Source organism: Rhinoraja longicauda, unplaced genomic scaffold (assembly GCF_053455715.1).
Source record: "Rhinoraja longicauda isolate Sanriku21f unplaced genomic scaffold, sRhiLon1.1 Scf000608, whole genome shotgun sequence".
NCBI lineage: Eukaryota > Metazoa > Chordata > Chondrichthyes > Rajiformes > Arhynchobatidae > Rhinoraja > Rhinoraja longicauda.
Window position 1 is genome coordinate 5,001 of NW_027601824.1, and position 7,500 is coordinate 12,500.

Consider the following 7,500-nt stretch of genomic DNA (forward strand, 5'->3'; position numbering starts at 1 on the left):
TGGCAAACGAGCCTGAAACACCAGCGGCCTTTGTTTGTCCGCTGGCCCGCTCGGCCTCTCCTGCGGTGAGACACGCGGCACCAGATCGATCGGAAACAGAGGGTTTTTCCAAGAGGACACACAGCCTGGGCCAGTCTCGGTGGGGTTCGGTGCCTGCCCGGCACACACTTCGAACTCGGTGCAAAAAATACTCTCACTGTATTACCAATGTCCGTCAATGAGTCCGCCGACTCTCGCCCAGAGTCGCGCTACTTTTACCGATCTTTTTGTGTCCCTTCGGTTTCTTCCCTGACATTTTTGCACCTCACCACACAATCTTTTCTAAGTGTCTCTGAAAATCGTGTTCCCGAAAATCTCCGGGCACGCCACCTCCATCTTCGCGCAAAACAAACCGTTTTGAGGTCGGCGGGAGTCGGCCCGGTCGTCCGTCCGGTCGTGTCGCACTGACGCCCGCCGCGGGGCCGCAAACTGCGGGGTCATAGAGACTTCCGGTGGTAAGTCGTTAACCGTGATCGGGACCGCCCGGACAAGAAATGCCATTTTCTGGCCGGCGGGAGACGGGCCGATAGGCCTGGCGGGAAAGGCGCGCCGCGGCCCCGCTGAAGGCCGCACATCGGACCTCCTCGACTTCCGCCGTCAAATCGTTAACCTGCGGCGGGCAAAAAAGAAGCGACGCCAGCTTTCGGACTTAGTGCAATTCTCGAATGTCGCGGATGACTTGGCGGTACGAGCGTTCGGAAGTCCCGCCGGAATTGCGACGCTTCGAACGGTCGAGGCGGCCAATCTCGACCTCAGCGGCGGCACTGGCGCGATACACGTTTCTGCCGCCAGGGGGGGGGGGGGGTGGGGGGGGGGGGGGGGGGGGGCAAGCCAGCCGGCCGGGGGCGCCCGGCGCCGATCCGGCGCTTACTCGACACGCTCGAGCATCCGAACCCGTCTTATCTACGGGACCGCCGTTGCCACTTGAACACCTTTCGCCGAGAGTATCCGGGCACCCCACCTACCCGCCGGAATCACGAACCACGAGGTAGAAGTCAGGAACCAACAGGAGAAGTCGTGAACTAAATGGCGAATTCATGAACAACCAAACGGAGAGAAGTCATGAACCGAGCGGTTTAGGGTCAGGGTGAGGGTTGTTAGGGTGAGGCCGTTAGGGTGAGGCCGTTGCTTCGAGCGGGAAGATGGGCAGCCCCGCCCCCCCCCCCCCCCCCCCCCGTTGGGTGGAAGGAAACCTCTGCTGCGGGCCCGGCAACCATCCCGAACGGACCCGCTGGGTCCAAATGTCTGCCGCGGGCGGTCCTGCTGCGGTCGCGGGTTCGTTGGAAACCTCTCCTGCTGCTGGCATGGCCACCCTCCCCCCCCCGCCCGACTGACGACCCTGCGGGCCCGGCGACCCGGTGTCCCGTTGCCGCGCGGGGAGTGATCCTCGGGGCCGTGCCGGGCGGGCCCAGCGACACGAAGAGAGTGGGGGGGGGGTCGGAGGGAGTGGCACTGGGGAGAGAGGGGTGGGGGAGAGAGTGCCCCCCCCCCCCCCCCCCATTAGGGGCGAGTTTATGCAGTCATCAGAGTTTATACCTAACCTCATGATGCTTTATTAGCCGGATAGGCTGTCTGACCTCGCCCCCAGTCCCTACTCCTTCCACTGGATTCTTCTTATACCCTCTTTTTCTTCGTGCCCCCCCCCCCCCCACGCAGGGAGGGTTCCAAGAGGGAGGAGGGAGGGAGGGAGTCCCGGGGCCGTGAGAGAGAGAGAGAGCCTCATTAGCTGCTAGGTTCACCTCATTAGCTGCTAGCTAACGCGTCAGACCTTTTACATTCTTTAGAGGATTGAAACCTCAGGGCCTTTAACCCCCGTTCACCGTTTACACTCAACGATCCTTCCGAACAAAACCCTTACACATCTGTCCGTCCAACTGACCCCCGAGATACCTAACACGCAGATTAACACGTCAGCGGTGATCGGCGTGTCATAGAGGAGTCACAAAGACGGGCAAAATAGAGTGGTTGAATAAAAAATACTCACTCAATTGGCCGTGATTTAACGTAGCACACAATGATGCAAAGCCCATGCAAAGTCCAGTGGCCCAAGCAAACAAATAAGATAGATCTGGCTCGGCGTTCCTCATCTCCACATCGTCACCCAGCACGCCGACGCCCAATAACAATTCCCCCGCAAATTGTGCACCTCGAGCGGCAGTACTTTAAACGGCGCCGTCTTCGGCGTGGACGGCATGAACCAAGTCGGCAAGCATCGTCACCCAGCACACAGACGTCCACTAACAATTCCTCCCCCCTGCAAATTGCGCGCCGCGAACGGCAGTACTTTCAAGTATGCCGCCTTCGGCGGGGACATCGTGAACCAAATCGGCAGGCAGGCGTCGTCAGCCGGTCGACCGACCCCCAGTTGCATTGCCCCAACGGCCATTGTGCACTTCGAACAGAACAGTGCTTTTAAAATATTCCGCCTGCCGCGTGTACATCATGAAACAAATGGAAAGGACGAACCGGGCGTGCAACCGATGCACGGAGAGTGACAGGTCGTCAAGCAAGTCCGTGGCAATCCGTCGGCCGACTCGGCCGCGGCCAGCAGAGGCGTTTTGGCCCGGGCGCGCCGAACTTTGCGCGCCCTCGGTATGCGTAACACTAGCACATGCCTTCAAAACTCACTACAAAATAACCCCAAAGTATGCCGCCTTCCCCGTGGGCCTTGTTACCAATATCTTGCCCTGCTTCCTGATGCCCTTATGGGGTCGGCTCTGTTCTTGCAGAACCCTCAGGTGGTGCAGAGTCTGGGCCATTTTATCAATATCTTGCCCTGATTCCTGATGCCCTTATGGGGTCGGCTCTGTTCTTGCAGAACCCTGAGGTGGTGCAGAGTCTGCGCCTTGTTATCAATATCTTGCCCTGCTTCCTGAAACCCTTATGGGGTTGGTTCTGTTACAAAACCCTCAGGTGGTGCAGAGTCTGGGCCACTTTATAAATAACTCTGCCTGCATTAGGGTCAGGGTTAGGGTTAGGGTTAGGGTTAGGGTTAGGGTTAGGGTTAGGGTTAGGGTTAGGGTTAGGGTTAGGGTTAGGGTTAGGGTTAGGGTTAGGGTTAGGGTTAGGGTTAGGGTTAGGGTTAGGGTTAGGGGTAGGGGTAGGGGTAGGGGTAGCGGTAGGGGTAGGGGTAGGGGTAGGGGTAGTTTGAACTACTGCCGCTCCAGGCGCGCACTGTGCGTGGGTAATTTTCAGTGGGCGTCGGTGTGCTGGGTGACGATGCCGCCCAGACTCTGCACCACCTGAGGGATCTGCAAGAACAGAGCCGAACCCGCAAGGGTATCGGGAAGCAGGGCAAGATATTGATAACAAGGCCCAGACTCTGCACCACCCGAGGGTTCTGCAAGAACAGAGCCGACCCCATAAGGGTATCAGGAAGCAGGGTGAGATAGTGACACCATTTGTAAAACCGGCAAATCCCACCCAGGAAACATTGCAAAAATTGGCCTCTAATGCTGGAACGTGGGTAAAGCCAAACAAACACGACACGTTTTAAAAGAACGTTACTAAAACAGCCTGGGATATGCCCATGACAAAGGATAGGCCGAACCTCACCAGAAAAAAAGAGAGGGAGACCACGGCAGAGCTGAGGGATAAACATGAGATGGTGATAAAACCAGCAGACGAGGGGAGCAGTAGGGTTACAAATTAATGTCAATATGGGGCCTGCTCCCACTGGGTAATAGACAAAAACATAGAACAGGGTGACAGGAGAGACTGGATAGCACAGAGGATAACCCGTGAGCGAAATAATGGGGTGTATGCAGTTCAATGTAAGGAGTGTACCTTACGGTACATAGGGGAAACAGGTAAAACAGCCTCAGCGGTGATCGACGTGTCAAAGAGGAGTCACAAAGACGGGCAAAATAAAGTGGTTGATTATAGACAATAGACAATAGACAATAGGTGCAGGAGTCGGCCATTCAGCCCTTCGAGCCAGCACCGCCATTCAATGCGATCATGGCTGATCACTCTCAATCAGTACCCCGTTCCTGCCTTCTCCCCATACCCCCTCACTCCGTTATCCTTAAGAGCTCTATCCAGCTCTCTCTTGAAAGCATCCAACGAACTGGCCTCCACTGCCTTCTGAGGCAGAGAATTCCACACCTTCACCACTCTCTGACTGAAAAGGTTCTTCCTCATCTCCGTTCTAAATGGCCTACCCCTTATTCTTAAACGGTGGCCCCTTGTTCTGGACTCCCCCAACATTGGGAACATGTTTCCTGCCTCTAATGTGTCCAATCCCCTAATTATCGTATATGTTTCAATAAGATCCCCCCTCATTCTTCTAAATACCAGTGTATACAAGCCCAATCGCTCCAGCCTTTCAACATACGACCGTCCCGCCATTCCGGGAATTAACCTAGTGAACCTACGCTGCACGCCCTCCATAGCAAGAATATCCTTCCTCAAATTTGGAGACCAAAACTGCACACAGTACTCCAGGTGCGGTCTCACCAGGGCCCGCTACAACTGTAGAAGGACCTCTTTGCTCCTATACTCAACTCCTCTGGTTACGAAGGCCAACATTCCATTGGCTTTCTTCACTGCCTGCTGTACCTGCATGCTTCCTTTCATTGACTGATGCACTAGGACATCCAGATCTCGTTGAACTCCCCCTCCTCCTAACTTGACACCATTCAGACAATAATCTGCCTTTCTACTCTTACTTCCAAAGTGAATAACCTCGCACTTATCTACATTAAACTGCATCTGCCATGTATCCGCCCACTCACACAACCTGTCCAAGTCATCCTGCAGCCTTATTGCATCTTCCTCACAATTCACACTACCCTCCAGCTTAGTATCATCTGCAAATTTGCTAATGGTACTTTTAATCCCTCCGTCTAAGTCATTAATGCATATCGTAAATAGCTGGGGTCCCAGCACCGAACCTTGCGGTACCCCACTGGTCACTGCCTGCCATTCCGAGAGGGACCCATTTATACCCACTCTTTGCTTTCCGTCTGTCAACCAATTTTCTATCCATGTCAGTACCCTACCCCCAATACCACGTGCCCTAATTTTGCCCACTAATCTCCTATGTGGGAGCTTGTCGAAGGCTTTCTGAAAGTCGAGGTACACCACGTCCACTGACTCTCCCCTGTCAATTTTCCTAGTTACATCCTCAAAACATTCCAGTAGATTTGTCAAGCATGATTTCCCCTTCGTAAATCCATGCTGACTCGCAATGATCCTGTTACTGCTATCCAAATGCTCAGCAATTTCGTCTTTTCTAATTGACTCCAGCATCTTCCCCACCACTGATGTCAGACTAACTGGTCTATAATTACCCGTTTTCTCTCTCCCTCCCTTCTTAAAAAGTGGGATAACATTTGCTATCCTCCAATCCACAGGAACTGATCCTGAATCTATATAGAACATTGAAAAATGATCTCCAATGCTTCCACTATTTCTAGAGCCACCTCCTTAGGTACCCTGGGATGCAGACCATCAGGCCCTGGGGATTTATCAGCCTTCAGTCCCATCAGTCTACCCAAAACCATTTCCTGCCTAATGTGGATTTCCTTCAGTTCCTCCATCACCCTAGGTTCTCCGGCCCCTAGAACATTTGGGAGATTGTGTGTATCTTCCTCAGTGAAGACAGACCCAAAGTAACGGTTTAACTCGTCTGCCATTTCTTTGTTCCCCATAATAAATTCCCCCGTTTCTGTCTTCAAGGGACCCACATTTGCCTTGACTATTTTTTTCCTCTTCACGTACCTAAAAAAACTTTTGCTATCCTCCTTTATATTATTGGCTAGTTTACCCTCGCACCTCATCTTTTCTCCCCGCATTGCCTCTTTAGTTAACTTTTGTTGCTCTTTAAAAGAGTCCCAATCCTCTGTCTTCCCACTCTTCTTTGCTATGTTATACCTCCTCTCCTTAATTTTTATGCTGTCCCTGACTTCCCTTGTCAGCCACAGGTGTCTCTTACTCCCCTTAGAGTCTTTCCACCTCTTTGGAATAAATTGATCCTGCAACCTCTGCATTATTCCCTGGAATACCTGCCATTGCTGTTCTACCGTCTTCCCTGCTAGGGCCTCCTTCCAGTCAATTTTGGCCAGCTCCCGCCTCATGCCTCTGTAATCCCCTTTGCTATACTGTAATACAGACACTTCCGATTTTCCCTTCTACCTTTCCATTTGCAGAGTAAAACTTATCGTGTTGTGATCACTGCCTCCTAACGGCTCTTTTACCTCTAGTCCCCTTATCAGATCAGGATCATTAAAAACACTCACTCTATTGGCCGTGATTTAACCTAGCACACAGTGTTGCAAAGCCCATGCAAAGTCCAGTGGGCCAAGCAAACAAATAAGATAGATCTGGCTCGGCGTTCCACATCTCCACATCGTCACCCAGCACGCCGACGCCCATTAACAATTCCCCCGCAAATTGTGCACCTCGAGCGGCAGTACTTTAAACGGCGCCGTCTTCGGCGTGGACGGCATGAACCAAGTCGGCAAGCATCGTCACCTAGCACACAGACGTGCACTAACAATTCCTCCCCCCGCAAATTGCGCGCCGCGAACGGCGGTACTTTCAAGTATGCCGCCTTCGGCGGGGACATCGTGAACCAAATCGGCAGGCAGGCGTCGTCAGCCGGTCGACCGACCCCCAGCTGCATTTCCCCAACGGACATTGTGCACTTCGTACAGAACAGTGCTTTTAAAATATTCCGCCTGCCGCGTGGACATCATGAACCAAATGAGCAGGCAGGCATCATATCATATCATATCATACACATACAGCCGGAAACAGGCCTTTTCGGCCCTCCAAGTCCGTGCCGCCCAGCGATCCCCGTACATTAACATTATCCTATACCCACTAGGGACAGTCAGCCCCCAGCACAACGACGCCCCCGCTAACAATTCCCCACGCACATGGTGCGCTCGAGCTGCAGCACTTTAAAGTACGCCGCCTTCGGCGGGGACATCGTGAACCAAAGGAGCAGGCAGCCATGGTCACCGCCAGCACAACGACGGCGCCGCTAACAATTCCCCGCGCACCTTGTGCGCTCGAGCTGCAGTACTTTAAAGTACGCCGCCTTCGGCGGGGACATCGTGAACCAAAGGAGCAGGCAGCCATGGTCACCGCCAGCACAACCACGGCGCCGCTAACAATTCCACGCGCACCTTGTGCGCTCGAGCTGCAGTACTTTAAAGTACGCCGCCTTCGGCGGGGACATCGTGAACCAAAGGAGCAGGCAGCCATGGTCACCGCCAGCACAAGCACGGCGCCGCTAACAATTCCCCGCGCACCTTGTGCGCTCGAGCTGCAGTACTTTAAAGTACGCCGCCTTCGGCGGGGACATCGTGAACCAAAGGAGCAGGCAGCCATGGTCACCGCCAGCACAACCACGGCGCCGCTAACAATTCCACGCGCACCTTGTGCGCTCGAGCTGCAGTACTTTAAAGTACGCCGCCTTCGGCGGGGACATCGTGAACCAAAGGAGCAGGC